Below are 17092 nucleotides of genomic sequence, written 5' to 3' on the forward strand. Positions count from 1 at the left end.
AGGACTCTCTCAGTGACAAACTGTATTACAAGTCCTCTGTTTGAAATTTCCAGCATTCAAGGCAGCACAAAGGATCTGTTTTGTTGTTTTGTGCTGTTGTTGTATGATTCCTTGGGGAAAGGAGCAGTCTATTTCACTTTACACTCGATGTAGGCGGCGTACATGCAACAGAGACAGAACATATTTGAGACGCGAACGCTGTGTTTGTCTAAAGACACTCGCTGTTTAAGAGAGAAGCTTCTCATTCTCAGAAATGCAATCCAAGCTTTCAAAAAAGTGTGATACGAGGTTGTTTACCAAGCAAAATGCCCTTGACGTTTCCAGTCGTGAGTCGGTATGTGCTAGCTAGCGCTGATGACAAGACTTGGCTGTTTTTTGCCGTTACAGGCATGAATGGCCCCGCAGTAGGCGGGCACAGTGCAGTGGTTCAACAAGGCCTCTTTAAACAGCTGACTGACAGGCAAGCAGACGGGCGACTAGCCAACCACAAACATTCAGCTCTGGCTGCTGTAATGATGCCAGTTCAGCCAGACCAGAGACACCGTGTTATGCGGGCAGAAAGAGAGTCAAAATCTATGAGCACATCAGCAGTTAGGGTCACCAGGCTGTGTCTGTCTTCTCCTCCATGCATCCCACCTCCATATGTCTCCAATTTTTGCTCATAGTCTAGCAGTTCTCTTATGTTCTCTCTTTAAACACTTCTGTTGACTTTGAATGTGTGGCTTGTTGCCTTGTTAAACTTTAAATGTCAGCGTCCACAGCCACGAGCGTTGCATCAGTACTTCTTTGCACCCTCTGCCTTGTGGAAATCTCTGTGCAAACTGAAGGGAAACTCAGCACCAGTATGACACAGCATGGAGGAATGCACCAGCGGATGTGGCTCTCTCCCTCTTTTTCTCCTTCTCAGTCAACCCCCATCTCCTCCTCCTCCCACTGTGGGCAGGTCCATATGCACCCAGTAATTATCAAGGTTATTTTCTCCAGAGAGCCAAATCCCTGTTTATGGGCATGAGCGTGTGTCACAGGGCTCTGGCTAACAACCCACAGGACGCTGACTCTGTCGACAACCCCAAAGAAAATCTCAGCTTTAGCAACAGTGCGGTTGCCAGACTTCAGTTGCTATGCTTTTGTTACTGTTTAAGAAAAGAAAAAAAACATTTGTGATTTTCGGTCGCTGTGTCATGACCTCAAGTGAAACAGCAAAAATGTTGCGTGTGAGCTTTGACCTCAGCTCTTGCCGAAACCTAGGAGTTATTTATGGAAACCAAACCACCAACTTAACAAATTGGATCCGGACCGTCAGCGTGGAGAAAAAATGAATACTCAGACACTAAACCCAAACAGCAGAGCAGAGCTGGACATAACTGTCTCTCATTTAAATCACTGTTTCTTTTATTATTGTAGACATGACTGTCGTTTAAGAAATGACATTGTTTCCTTCTATTATTGGTTGGATTCAGTCCCTTCCATGAGCCAGACCCCCTGGAGAATTGTGACCTGGGCTACATCACACATTTCCTTTTGGCAATGGCTACAGAGAAAGTGAAGACTGTAAACTGCCAGTGGTTAACAAGCCCCGTAAAAAACACTAACCAATCCAACAAGCTAAGTATTATGCTTGTTAATTAGAGGCAAACAAGAGGCAACTTTGTCTTCTGAATGGGTTACAAAGTAGGCTTGCTCTCGTGCAACAGTAGGCTTGTCTGCAAACAAGAGCCTGGCCCTGGAGCAACCTGGCCCTGGAGCAACCTGAATTGCAAGCTCAAAAGTAAATTTGCATGTAACTAACTGTTAGACAGGGTCAGCAGTGCACACACACACACACACACACACACACAAACACACACACACACACACACATAAAATCGCCTGCCCTCTTCACAAAAGCTGCTTCCTCTCCGTTTCATCAGGCAGGCCGGGCTTTGTTAGTGTGCGGAAATGCCTCCAGAGGGAAAGAAAATACTGGCAAGTCCCTACAGCTCTTTCTTGGGAGAGACGCGGGGGGGGGGGGGGGGGGGGGGGGGGGGGGGGGGGGGGAGAAGACGGGTCCTGCAGCTGCATATCACACACACGCAACCACACACATATATGCCAAGTGCCCATGTAGGTTGAGGGCTCAGGTTACGTACAGAGATAACCGTGTTAACCTAAAGAACATAAACACCGGTGTGTGGTTACAGGGCTGTCAGGGCACTGGAGGTGCCAGATGAAGCTAATGCCGACGGTACAGAATTTAAAGTTGGACTAATGTTGTCACGGCTGCTGCAAAATCCCAGGCAACATCGCTGTGAAAGCTCATACCACTGCTAAAATCAGGGGTTTTCCAGCCTGGGAATTACATCTGTAGAATTAAGTGAGCCTGCTTCATAAAGTCATTAAGTCCTACAAGTATCTAGTGGAGAGATCCCATGAAACAGTCCAAGAAGGTCAAGAAAATGTAAGATATCTGAGGAACTTTAAATCAGAAGTGACGTCTAAACTGTGGCCCCTCGCTTCCAGTCTCACTATCTTCTATACCTACTTATCCCTTTCAGGGTTGCACACATTCACACCTTCAGGCAATTCAGTTCATCTACACTGCATAAAAAGCAGAGCCACCAGAGAAAACACATGCTGACACCCGGTGAACGAGAAAAGGTTCCAGCTTTGGGTGCACGCTGCGCTGTGGGTGCAAACTGAGCCACTGTGTAGCCCAGTACCTTACTAATGCTGTTGCATTTTCTTAATAGACCATTAACTCACTCCACGCCATCTCAGCTGGTGAAAAACATGTGTTTGTAATCTCACGACAGCACTCCAACAACAGATGATTGCAATCAAAGAGTCCAGCACTTAAGGCAAACATCATATTAGTAAGAAACAGAAACCCATGATTTTAAAAGAATACATCATGTTTTCAACAGATTGGTCCATTATTTGAGCAATGAAAGTGCAGGCACTTAAATCGTTTCAGTATTTTAAATGATAGCCATTGCGACTAGCTTTATCTACGAGTCAAAGCTTGTCAGTTGTTAGTGGTATTTATTATTTTGTCCTGCACATTCACAAACTGTAAAACATTTAATATCTTTAAAATACACAGAACAGACTAGCTGGAGTGATTTTTGGAACTATTTCCGGAATGCAAACAGTGAATTTCAGCTCTACACTGTCTAACTGTGCCACCCACACGCACATTCAGTTGACCCAGGAAATTTAAAACAGTATGCTATTTATATTTAATATTTCATGTAAATTGTACCTCCTACACAAAATTGACAGACTCAGCTAGCACTATGTCTTTTCATTGCAGCTGCGGCAAGTTTTCTAAAATAATACTAGTAGTCGCCGATTATCAGTCAACACTGTGTGTGTGCTAAGTCTACATTCTGATACTTTAACTAATAAACAGAACCATCAATAGGTCAGTTGTAAAATGACGGCAGATGTAAAAATGTATGCATACTCCTCATTTACCAGATATAAGATGTGCAACACGCTGATTTCTCAAAAGTGTGTTCCTTTTACAGCAGAAAGGTGGACGTCTGACCAAACAACTGACTGAAATACCGTCTTACCGGGGGGGATATCAGGGGAAAGCAGATTCAAGATGTACTGACAGAGCAGAGGAACTTTCAAGACAGCTGCTCGAGTTTCTCCCTGTCACTCTCTCTCTCACACACACATGCAAACACACACTCCACTCCCTCTCTCCTTTTTAGCCAGTGACAGCAGGCACCCAGCGATGACATGAGGAGTGTCTCTGGCAGCCAGTAAGGCAGCACTAAACAGACAGAAATATCTGCCCTGACAGACGGACAGACCGTCACCCACTACGACATGCATGCAGCTGTCACTAAGCTTACCCCTGCTCTTCCCAACCCTCTGATTTGATTTGAGTTTATGCAATGTTCTCTCCCCTCCGAACAATGTTTTCCTCATTTTTTTTCTTTTCTACAGCTATCATCTACTATATTGAAAAGCTACACCCACATTTAGGACATTGTGCTTTGCTCTGCTTGGCTTGTGGCCAGAGAGGAGGAGGTTCCGCTTTCATGAAGCCAACTGTTGAGTACACAGCCATCCTCCACTTGATCAGCGTTGGCCTGCACAGGTCTGGCTCTTTGCCCCTTTCAATTACTTATAGTTTTGTTCCTTCTTTCTTCCACACAAAAATATGTTCCCCCGCTCTCTCTGTCTGTTTAGCTCGCTCTCTCTCTCTCTCAGCATACAGCCGTTCTCAATTAGAAGGGTCAGGGTGCGGAGAATAACTCAGGCTCTGGTATCTGGAGCTGGAAGGACCCAGAGACCAGCAGCAACAAGAAACCACTGCTGCGCCAAAAACTGGGCTGTGGCTGCCTGTGTGTTTGCATGGGTGTTTGCGGGTGTTTGTGTGTGTGTGTGTGTGTGTTGTAATCTGCTCTGTGTCAACAGGTTGTCAGTGACCTATGACCTCCATATTTTAACAGACTATGAATATGACATAGCAGCTAATGTTGTGATTGGCAGAGAGCTGTCTTATTTCCTGCATTGAACGCTGATATCTTCACTGTTCAATTTAAAGATTCTGGTATTAAAACATTGGAAAAATCACTCTCACCCTCATGCACAGGCAGGCACACCCACGCACTCAGTTACTTTAATTGCTTTGTTTCAATGGTCCCCTGTGAATGGTAGAGTTGCCGGGGGTTGCAGTTTACAAGACACAGGTGTTGCATTTCAAACTGGGAAACTCAAGCTGTGAGAGTGAACCCAAACACTGTCACAGGCGCACAGACAGAGGAATAGACAGACAGTCTCTTTCTCTGTCATATACACTCAATGCAGGTGCAGCACTGTTCGGTGCTTTCCTCCACGGCATCCAGCCTGAAAATGCTGGCACATCTGAGCGAGGTGAAATTTCAAATCTCTTAACATCTGTGACTCGTTCTATCAAAATACTGATTTTAATGTGAGACAATGCAAAATGTATAACTGTAATATATAAATATATAACAAAGCTGAGGCGCAGTATATTAAGCAGAGGTGGTAAATTGAGAAAAAGAATGTGCTCATCAGTGTGGCTACTTTAATGTGGCTGATGCTTCCCAGTAGGCATAACTCACTAAAAGTCTGACGGAGCCATAAATACCGCCACTAATGCGACTATAGGTCATGTAGGTTTTAGATAACCCTTCCACGGCTGCTACACTTTGAGAAAAACTGTTACTTTGTATCCACTGGTACACAGTATCTCTCCTGCAAACTCAGAACACAGAACACAGCTCATTCAGAACAATTTTCACTCGTTTGATTCATAGAGAGCAGTGCCATTACGAGAATCAAATCTGTTTGTTATAGCCAAGAGTCAAGTATTTTGGAGTATCTTGGGTAGCGTGTCGACTAATTCACTGGAAGAAAGAGCAATCAGCTAAACTTCAGATGGCATCCGACAGACGACCAATTCAATCCCCTTTCTTCAAGCTTCCCTATTGTAATGTTCCCACAAACTGGCGTGCATGCCGCATTGCACACATTTCTGATAATCTATGCATATAGGCCACAGATGGACGAGTATGTGTCTAATTGAGAAACATATGTGGGACACTTTAAAAACTAATAATTCTTACCGCTCCCTTTGCTTTGTGTTCTCATCTCATTTCTGTCATCATTCATTCGCTAAGAGTTATGATGTGAAAGTGATGCTGGCGTCCTGCCACACCATTTATGAAATTATTCAAATGAGGACACCATGTTTCTTTTGTTTACTGCCTTGAATGGTGACACGGAAACAAGGTTGGAGTATTCATGATCACCATTTCTCACTCTCACTCTACAACTACCACCCTCCCTCCCTCTCTCTCTCACTCTGTGAATCCTACTGCGGCATTGAAGGAACGTCCCCGGCATTATGAGAAGCCATTAATGAGTGTGTGGCGTGGCGTGTTGTGATGCGTGGCATATTACAGCCATTCATCAGGGCCGGGAGACACTTGACAGGCGGACAGCCAACAGGTTGTGTAATCATATAACACAGCCATGTCAAGCCTGCCACGGCTCCGTGTCCCATTCAGGCCTCTAATGTTGTTTTCCTCTGGGTAATTGACGACGGCAGACAGAGAGACCCAGTGATAGATAACATCATGGACCAACCGGCGCAAAAAGATGGCGTCCTACCGGAGTGATGTCATTTCAGATTGCATCATCATTGAGATATTTACAGGGAAATCTTGCTTTATTATTACAACTTATTTTGGTAGTTTTGCCAACACTTATACTGGCCATTTGAACTTCATATTCACCTTAGTATAGGCTGTGATTTGGGTACACGATCAAATCACAAAAACTACATCAGACCGGGAAGTGCAACCAAAATAACGATAATATTCTCTCATTGCACAGGAAAGGGAGTTGAACCAGAATTCTTGACAGTCTGGGTAATGATTGAACTTTTCCTCCTTTGCCTTCTGTATCAAACAAGTTTGGTTAGCCTGAGGGTTTGTTTACAACCTGTATGATCACCCAACCGCTTCTGTTTATTGCCCCATCTGACTTATTTTTAGCAATGTCGCCCAGATCTTAGGAGTACAATGTAATTGTTACCTATTTAAAAAGCAAGAAAACAAAGTCAGGATAACACCTTCATGATGCACTAAATCCATGTACGGTAGGTATGTTACTTATTAGGTTAAATGAGTTATAATTGTGTCAAGAGAAAAAAAACATCATCCAAATCTATTAAAGAAAACGATTTCAAGACATTAATCTAAGTTATTGCTTTAATTATGTCGAAACGTGTCCAAGTAAAAGTGTTACTCTGGTAATTATAGTGTACCAGGGATGCCATCTGACACTGTGAAATGTGTTGCAAATATTCAGATTTTCTGATTACTCTCAGCTGTATCGGAGAAATGGAGGCAGCCCTGAGGCAGTGTTGTTACGGATAGCAAGTATCCTCACACATGTACTGTTCTGCTCTGTCCCTGAGCTGGAAAAGAGAAGACAATGTTCCTTCTCATCCTCCCACTCTCACCACTTTATACCTCTGCTTGTTTGTGAGATGCCTCTTGCAGCACACAATCTAAAAAGGCCAGCTTGTGTATGTGAAAAATGGGCCGTACGACAATAACCACAATGAATATCACCGCCAAGGATAAAAATGCACATTCCTGTCTTTTGAATATCATCACAGTCTCCTAAACTGCAGCACCCTGAGGTGAAACTCCTTTGAGAATGAGAGTCTTGATTAGATTCATATTATCTGTCATTCTATCTTCGTTGGTGTCCCTCCTCCAACAGTGAATATCTAGAAAGACACACATGAGTTATGTGCACTGCCCTTCTATCCATCAAATGAACATGTTTACCTCAGAAAAACTTAAATCTGGAGAACATGGAAAGAGAGGAGGAAAAAATAAAAAAAGTAAGAGGGGGCAAGACAAAAATGGAGGGAAACAATAGAATTAGAAAGAAGCCTGGGAATAGGATTCCAATTCCCTTGGATTCCCTATGAGCTCTGACATCATTTTCTTTATCTAGGAATGCCATGGGACACGAGCCACAGACAAACACAGCAAAAGAGTTTAATATTCAGACTACGTCCACTACGTCACTTGTTTAAAAAACGCTTTTTAAATAGGAAAATGATATGCGCTAATACTACATATGTATGGAGTGATCGGAGAAAAGTAAAATGAGTGACCAGCACCTGATAGTGTGTGTCCAAAAGCTCTTTTTTCCCCCATTCACGGTACAACACACTGGCAATTTACAATTGATCTGCTCTTGAGATCGTTTTTTAAAAGCTTAGTTTTTGTTGTAAAAACTGCCATCTGTGTATACCTACGTCACAGTTTTTTATATGTATTTCAGCGGTTTCACCCACTGATAGCCCCACCACAGCACTAGGCAGCTGAATGGTACAAGATCAGGTTGTATCACGCTTTAACTATATTCCCTGCAGTAGAAGGTTTACAGTGGATATGGCTTTGTTAGGCCTATTACTAGGGCCGGGCAATAAAACGATCTTGAAACAGGATTGTGATGATATTCGGGTTGATAACACAACTGTCAGAGTCTGGCTTTTCGGCTTGCCGGCACACCCACTTCCGATTGTGAAAGTTAGTCTTTTGCCAGTGTTGTGTCAAAGTGTGTTCCCGTGTTGAATTGTGTTTCCCTTCTGTTAAAATGCGTAGCGTCCCCATCCATAGTTATTGTAAGATATAAGGGTTGGTTCAGGTCTAGGTATGGGAAAGTTGAAGTTGGACAATGGAGAAGACATGAGTGAAAGTGGAACCATGGGCTATGAAAGTCATGGCGGACATGAAAGGGGACTTGTGTTGTTCTCTCACGCTGAAGACAGTGTTCATAAAAAGGGTTATACAACGTTGATTATGTGAAAATAGTTCTGAGTTTTACAAAAGCTATGAGGAGCAGATTAAGAAGGTATGCAAACTATATCGGCAGTTGGTGAAAGCAAGGACGGGAAACTCAACTAATCTTTCCCATCCCCTAAACAGATACCTTCCCAGCGACCGCACCGAGAGTAAGAGAATGCAGACTCATGTTGGGCCGAGTCCACACAGCATAGTAACGTTTGTTTGTCTGTTGTCAACAGCGCTAGCATTAGCTTTGCTGTAGCTTCTTTACCAAAACAACAATCAAGTGTTTCGTCTTTTGAAGCCATTGCCATGTACGAAGAACATTGAAAATGGACAAACCTTAGCAAAAGAAATGTAACCAAAACTGACTTCTCATTTAGCTTGCAAACGGTGGTAAAGCTACATGGTTCACATAGCAGGGCTGTGGAACACTATTCTTTTTCTAAGGATTTTCTTTTTTCCATTACTCTTCTCCGTATAAAACTCACGCTACAGCCTAAACCGTACATGTGCCATTTTCAGGACTGGTCCAAAACTCTGCAAGGACCTCAGACGCAACAACGGACACACTTCCACCACTAGGTGACGCTATAGCAGAAGAAACGTGTTTGGCCATTTAACTCCGAAACCATATATCGGACAATTAAAAACCACATATCCACGCGTTCCCCGGAGCAAACTGAATCTTGTGATATAGGCCATGCCCATTTCCGCCTACACTTTTATGCGTGAAAAATCACGACTTATCGAAAACCATCTTTTTTATACTCCTCCTAGGTCATGCCATTGATCTGCACAAAAATTGGCACATAGCATCTCCAGACTGACCTGATGCAATTTTGTTAAAGGGTAGAGTGCGTCATATGACGCCAAACGGCATATGATGCCAAACTGCCAAACGCTAAACAGTTGCCTGGTTCTGCTGATGTCTTAGTTGTCTTACTATCCTTTACAGAAGGTTTTGTATCCAGCATAGAAAGCCAGAGTTTTTTGGGGTCATTGTGCGATTAATCCATACTGTTACAGGCACCTCTCGATATAAGACTTGGACCCCGTCAGAACTGCTTGCAGTTTTAGTTAATTTTGCAGACCAAAAAGATAATTGCAATTGTAGGTTGATTCTGCATTAGGAAAAAGTGCTACTCAGAATTTACTTTAGCTAGTAGAGGGCAGTACGGCTCTGTTGACCAGTGTGGATTCTCAGAATATGAATGTGAAATGTGAGTCCTCAACAAAAACATTGTGCTGAATATTGTAAAATGTACAGTATATGTAAATAAACTATATTCTAAAGTGTAATTAAACCTCTGGTTTCTTCAGGATTTAATCAGGATGCACCTTGAATGGGCAGTATCAGCAAAAAAAATTATATTGTGATAAAAATCAATACTGTTTAAAAAGGGAAATATATCTTGATCACATTTTTTGCCATATCGCCGAGCCATACCTATTACTGAGTTTTCCTTTAACTTTCCCTAGCAGCAATTTCTACCGGCACTGAAAACCCAAGCAGTCCGAGCTGACCAATTATAACTCTTGTGGTCTCCAAGGGGTATCTCTTTAGCTACAACTGCCATGTACGTAGGCTCCATAACTAAGCTGTAACCCTTTAACCCACAACCATAAATTTCACCTACACACAACAAACTAGAGGAATCCACCAAAACATTACACACTCACACACACTCTCTCCTCAATCTCAACTCCGTCGCCTCACAACAGCCACAGTGTTCAGTGTCAACAGTGGTCACACTATTTGGTGCTAACATTAAACATGCATCCAATTAAAGCTGCAGGGGAAAATACTCCTCTGTAAACTGCAACAGTCTGTAACATGTTTGCAGCAATGATAGGCTTTCTAAACATATTAAGCTAGAGGAGCTCTACATTAATCATCCTGCCTGGCTGTCTGGCCAAATTCTGCCTCAATTGCACAGTTGTTTGATCAACTGTTGGTGTGCTGTATATGTGATAATGCGAGAGAAGGAGAAAAAAAAGACATGGATACCAGGCGAGCTAAGTACAGTACGACAGCTTAGAGAAATGCGGCAAAACTTGTCTTCCAATACTTTCATGTGTCTGCAGTTGTGCTGTCACATTCTGCAGCTTTGTTCTGTCGACTGGCAGCGTCTCTCTTTCTTTCACTGTGCATTTCCTACTCTGCCGATGGTCGGCGTGTGTGTATTTGGGAGTATCTGTGTATTAAACCTGTAGGTTTCTTTGCTCTGACGTTCATGTTCTTATCACTTTGGCTGATCCCTGCTTCGTCGTGCATGTGTGTACAGTTAATGTGTCTGTCTGCCTGTCATATACATGCAAGTGTGTGTTTTTGTGTGCGAGGCAGATGTTCTCGGGTGGTGCCATTGCTCAGTGTTCACACACCCCGGTAAGGAAGATTAACCAGCACTTTATTTATTTATTTGCTTCGGTCCCCATCTTCTTTAATCCCTGGTAGCAAAGAATACAGGAGGAAAGGCAAAAGGGAATGCAAACCTTTCTGGTTCAGGGCCATGAGATAAATGTGCACATGCACTTGATGTTTGAATTTGAACCCCAATAAGATCTTCAAAGTACCACTTTTCATTGAGATAGTCTAGCGCTGATATTCAATTTAATATCAAATTACTACAATATGCCACTTTAAACAAAAAGCAGAAAAAGCAGCCCATAGTTAATTTAGGTTAGAAAAGTTTAAGTCTACAGTCAGGGCTGTGGTTACATAGTCTAAACTTGACAAAATTGGCAAATCTACACTTGCATTCACTTTTTGTTGCTAGAAATCCGTGTAAATGAATTAATCTGTCCTCCTATTTCGCAGTCTCGCATGTGCCCACAGTTAAAAACCAAGCAGAAAATGTACGTTTTTTGGGAAAAAAATGGTTCTTGAATAATAGCACATAGCAGTATTGATACTGGCCACAGGCTTGTCGGCGGGGACTGGCTGGATTTTTTAGACAGAGCCAAATAAGATCCTGCACAGCTCCTCATAAACAGCAGCTGCAGACTGCTCAGTTCCCAGTTCCTTCCCAGCCGCCAGCTCAGGAGGGTCCAATCAAAACCAGCCACATTACTCCCTTACTTTGCCTTTGCGTGCCAAGTCTTCTCCGCGTCGGGAAAGAAAGCCAGGACTAAAACAGGGAGTGTGCACAATCACAGAGCTGTGAATTAAAAGAAAAAACGGTTTACCTGTGTGAACTTTGACCTTGGTGGTACTGCCGCTGTGGTGGCCGCCCCCTCTCCCACCCCACCCTTCATGTATTCCTCACGCACGGTCCTTCACTGACCCCTCCTTTAAGCGGTGATCTGAGGGGAAGGAAGACAGAAGAAAAGCCTGTTAAATTTCTTTTAATGGAATGCCAGGGAGAACCTGGTTCAGACAGAGGACAAATGTATCACACAGAAATACACCCTGGTTTTGAAAAATGTATGCAGGAAGCCATGAGGGAGTTTGGTCTACTACACCATTTACTCTACGTCCTAACCCTGCCGGAGACCCAATGAACCAATGACCAACTGCACCACCTATCACAGTGCCGTGCCTGTATACTGCAGCAGTCCTGTACACCCCACCCCACACGACCCCACCCCCCACTGCACAGGAACAATGTCCTTCCTAAAGGTTATCAGCAGCCTGGCGCTTGGTCAGCCCTCATCCTGAGTCCATTACACACACAGCGGCTAGATTCACTGCCTTAATACACCTTTCTTAGTCGCTCCTCACTGCTTCGCTGCACCCTTTCCAGGCTGATATAAATCCAGCAGAGGCCCAGAACACACATACACAGGTTTGGGGATTAGCCTACCAGCGATTCTGTCTCTAGACATCTGCCATGCACTTCAATTGGTGTAGATGTCATTATGAAAACTGTGATGAAATAACATTTTAGCCTGCATATTATCTAACCTTGATTTTAAAACTAGCCCCTTCTCCCTCCCTTTGCAAGAGTTCTCAGCCTTGCCAGCAGCATTAGTGGTTTATCAGGTCAAAAATTTAACTTTTATGATCAAATATCTGTAAAACGTATAGCATTACCATCAATCTGAGCAGCACTTTGTGATGGTGGGAATAAGCAAAGTTGCTTAGTTTAGCATGCTAACAGGCTTTACAGTTGGCATCAGTATCAGTATGTTAGCACTGTCACTATCATGCTGATATTAGCACTCAAAGCCCCTGCTGTGCCTAAGTACAGCCTCGCATAGCCTTCAGTGTGGCTGTAGATTCAAAAGGCCGTTTTATGGTTGTGCGGAGGCTAAACACAGCGGGGCTTTTGCCGTAGCCTACGAAAGGCCTTTACGCCCGTTTCCCTGGCCAAAAAAAACACTAACACCTGCTAATATCAATCTTTTGTCATTAGTGAAAAAGGTTACAATTGACATTCATACGTGGAACAAATGACTTTGCAGTAGTTAAGAGCATTAATCAGCTTTGATCTGTTGAGTTTTTCAAATGTATCTTTGAACACCACAAGCTTAAAGGTCCCATGACATGGTGCTCTTTAGATGCTTTTTTATAGACCTTAGTGGTCCCCTAATACCATATCTAAAGTCTCTGTCCCAAAATTCCGCCTTGGTGCAGAATTAGAGCCACTAGACCCAGACCCACAGTGAGCTTTCCTTAGTATGTGCCATTTCTGAGTCTGTATCTTTTGAGGAGGCTGGGGCTGTGGCCTTGACCAACTGAAACTTTGCTTGTTTGAAAGCCATGATGTCTCTCTCTCATTGGTGGGCCAAATTCTAAGGGCGGGCAAAGCAGAGAAAGGGGAGGTAACCTTGCCCCTTATGACCTCATAAGGAGCGAGATTCCAGATCAGCCCATCTGAGATTTCTTATCTCAAAGGGAGAGCAGGATACCCAGGGCTCAGTTTACACCTATTGCCACTTCTAGCGACTGGGGGACCATAGGCAAGCTCATATCAATGTTAAAAAAAACTCATAAACTGACATTTAATGCAATGGGACCTTTAAAGAGAGGGCAGACATCTCTCTGGTTGATATCACAAATATTGCGCAACAATTTAGAACTCCAGAACTCCAGGTAAGAGGAAGAATATGTATTCCCTTTAAGGTCTTCTGGCAAAGATAGTCCCCTAGCAAGACAAATCTCTTTTCTCTTCCATTGTTTCATCACGTACAATCTCTATAACTGGTACCAACAAGCTTCCTCTGCCCTTGTGGCCATGTGCCAAGAGGTTCAGTATATCTTGGCACTTCTAATTAGAGTTGAAGACATTTTGGCCAATGGGACCTAGCCACTAAAAATATGGGAGAGTATAAGAGATTTGATATCAGTAATACTAGAAAGCTACATGAACTATACGATTTAATCAAGCTAATAGTATGCCACACTGGATTTCCCCATGGTAGGGTTTTGCTGAAGTATACAATTAAGGTGTTTATGCTATATTTTTAATGAAACATTTAAATGTCTAATTCATTAAAGTTTACAAAAAGAAAAACAATTATTTCACTTCCTAAATCTAAAATATCTCCTATTGATATTTAGAACAATAAATGAATGGTTTAAACAGGAGGGGCATATGGATGGAATGGGGCCCCCCATACATCTCAACACCTGCTTGTTCATTTAATCCATGAGAAAAAGGGAACATACTGAAGAACAAACTGTGGGAAGAGGGGGTTGATTTTGGACTGAGGCCAAAAAGAAGAGGACAGGGCGGAGGAGAAACCCATAAATACACGGGGAGGCGAGCATGTGTCGCAGACAAATGTGATTTACAAGGTCTACGTCCCATACAGTGCTGACAGGTAAGCCTATTAGGTTGATATTACCCAGCTATAACACACACCAATGGACCCTCTTAAAAACGTCTGTGCATTGAGTGTGTAAAGGTTATGGGTTTAAAAGAAAGATTATAATATCACGTTGGTAAGATGGCCATAAGTTCTGAAAATTCAATTGTTATATTAAAACCGATTTTCAATTGGTTTCATTCATTCCATTACATACATTTTGAAGGTGACAATATTTAGCATAGCAACCACAGAAGAAAGTAATGTTTGGCTGCTTTGAGATTGAGAAAACAACAACTTGGTTTTATTACAGTAGAGGTTGGACTGATTTCTGGTTTAAGAGCAAAACTGGGAAAATATTTTTTCCTCATACTCTAAAATAACATCAGGCTTCAAAGCCAAAGCAAAAGCAAAAACCAAAGCAAGTGCTAAAGATGAGATGGCAGTGCATTTCTGCATATCTGAAACTGCCGGGGAGCAATCACTAAAGAATGCAAACGTTTATGAGAAACTAAATGCACTAGAAAATTGAGCGGAGATCGGCAATCGAGTTTCACTTGTAATACTGCAAAAGAGACACAAGACTACAAGAAAATTGCTACCACTTGAGCAGCACACTACAGATGATGTTGAGAGCAACACAGCACAAAGCAATGTGCTCCTAATAATGTGGTGAATATTGCTGTGAAGAGCTGAACGCTTCGTACGAGCTTCTGCAGACTCCAGCTTTTTTCTCCTGTCAGAAGTGTGAACTCTTTCATCCCGGATATAAGAGGCTGCAGTAAAATCCTCAAAGAAACTAATCGTGTTAAATGAGGTTTGTGTCTGTATCCATGACTGTGTGTGTGTGTGTGTGTGTGTGTGTGTGTGTGTGTGTGTGTGTGTGCGGGATGTTATAGGTTTCTATAAGTCTTTTCACCTTTGGATCTAAACTCTGTGTCAACTGTCCGCTCGATCCAGTTGTCTCCTGTTTCATAATCGTGCTTGGTATTACTCTCTGAACACTTCAATCCTGATAATCGTATCTGATGATGTGGCTGTTCATTGACTGAGATAAACCAATTTTCTGTGCAAAGCCTTTAAAGTGATTCAAATGCTGGAGATGATAAAGCCCAAGTTTTCCTTGGGGGGGGGGGGGGGGGGGGGGAATCCTAGTCTCAAGCGGCTGCTTAACTTATACAGACACACACACACGTACATGTACGCACGCACGGACGCACACACACAAACACAGTTAGACACACACACACACACACACACACACACACACACCTCTTATCATCCAAGGCTGAGGAAGCAGAGGAGCTATAAAAGCCAACCTCATCGCCTTAAAACAGGCAGGGCTGTCCCTGGGCGTCTTAACACAACTCATCAAGTGTTCAACCAGAGAGAGAGGCAGAGCAGTAAAAATCAATGCCCCCCAACACGGCAAACAGCAGTCAATGATGTGAGTTGGAAGAGGAAAGACGAGAATTTGCAGCAGCGTCTGGAAAAGGAAGGAGAAGCAAGCAGGACGCAAGGAAAGAGGGAGAAAGCCCATTTTACACTAAAGGCAGTATACAATATATGTAATTGATAACCTCTATGCAAATAGAAGAACTCTAAAGACCAGAGAGTGCAATTTAAGGAAGCAGAGTCTCTCAAATCGATTGGCACAGTGAGTGAGAGAAGCCATTTCCCTGTAGCCAAGATAAAACACTTTACTATGAGCTGTCAGATACTTATCAGGAGGAAATTAGAAGAGGAATACCATTTTCCCAAAACAAACAGGTCAAGTCTTTCTCCTCTTTGAGTGGTCTCTCCCTCTCTTCACTCTCTCACACTCTGATATCATCACATGTTATTTCCTCCCATTTAAATGCCAACAGCAAGGAGGCAGGGGCCGCATTTCTTTCAAACAGATCATTTGTAAGAAAAAAAAAAACAAACAGCAGGAGCAGGTTGTTGCTTGAAACGGAGAGGATGAGGTCTCCGGTTCGCCTCGGCTCCCGGGAGCAACCCCGGCACCCGCCAGCGCCCGCACGTACACTCTGACGCAAGTCCGACACAAATCTCCGAGCCAGATCTCACCAAAACAATATCTGCAGTTTTGGCCTGCAGTGTGTTCCTGGCTGAAAAGAGTAACAGAAAAAAGAATGAAAACACACATAGGAACAGAGCACAAAGAGATGTTGAAGCGGCCCACACAAGACAGCCTTGTCGGTGCGAGAGAAGAGGGCAGCCCGGCGTCAACATCAACAACGGTCCTGCAGTCATCGCTCAGCAGGTAATTATGATAACAACGTGTTCCCTCGGCAGCTTCTCTCTGATTTAGTTTCCAAGCACTTACCCTTCCTAAAATCTCCTCCCGATAACATCTGATATGATTACAAAGTCAAGATCCTTTTCAAGGAGCGCCCACTTATGTGCCTCTAATTTGGTGTATGTAACTCTCCCTCTTGTGACTGCTCAACAATGCTTCTCATTTTGATGTGTATGCTTAGTTAAGATGTTGCACTGTTTGAATTTTCATAACATTTTGAATGATGCCGTGACATAAATGAACCTCACCTACCAGCACCATCTGTTATTGAGTGCTCCACTGCCTGCTATTAGCTTCAATTGTAAACACAGCATTGCCGCATGGGGAAATACATCATTTCATTGTGTCTGTTATCATCCGGTTTTAACAGTGGGAGTTTGGCCCTGAATGGAGTCACTGGAGTTGACCCTGTGATTACCTCTGCGATGAGGCATTTTCCTTGGCTGTCATCACAGCGAACCCCTTAAACAGCCAGCGCTGCTCAACAACCCTCAACAGCAACAGGGCTAGGCTGTTGACATACTGAAGATATTTAAGATAATCCCGGAGATGTCGCTGTGTTTTTCAAGATTACATCTTCAAAGGGGAAACGCGGCCAGCAGCCTCTACTTGAAAGGGAGAGAGATCGGCGGGCTCTTGTTCTGAAGGAGGGGGTGGAATAGCTCAAGAATGCAATCATGGTTGTTGAGTGGAAGAAGGC

The 17092-nt window shown here is 43.2% G+C and overlaps 1 protein-coding gene across 7 annotated transcripts in view; it reads right to left on the reverse strand.

Moving 5' to 3' along the window:
* Positions 1–17092, reverse strand: part of zmiz1a (zinc finger, MIZ-type containing 1a) — a 103618-nt gene that overhangs the window by 66952 nt on the left and 19574 nt on the right. For 6 of the 7 annotated variants that reach the window (XM_034898970.1, XM_034898968.1, XM_034898969.1 and 3 more), the window contains exon 2: positions 11526–11642. The exons of the other annotated variant lie outside the window; for it this stretch is intronic. The gene's annotated coding sequence lies outside the window, so the exon portion shown is untranslated. The remainder of the gene's footprint in view (positions 1–11525; positions 11643–17092) is intronic. 7 annotated transcript variants of the gene reach the window in all.

The sequence above is a fragment of the Etheostoma cragini genome, chromosome 17, assembly GCF_013103735.1.
Source record: "Etheostoma cragini isolate CJK2018 chromosome 17, CSU_Ecrag_1.0, whole genome shotgun sequence".
In the NCBI taxonomy this organism is placed as follows: domain Eukaryota; kingdom Metazoa; phylum Chordata; class Actinopteri; order Perciformes; family Percidae; genus Etheostoma; species Etheostoma cragini.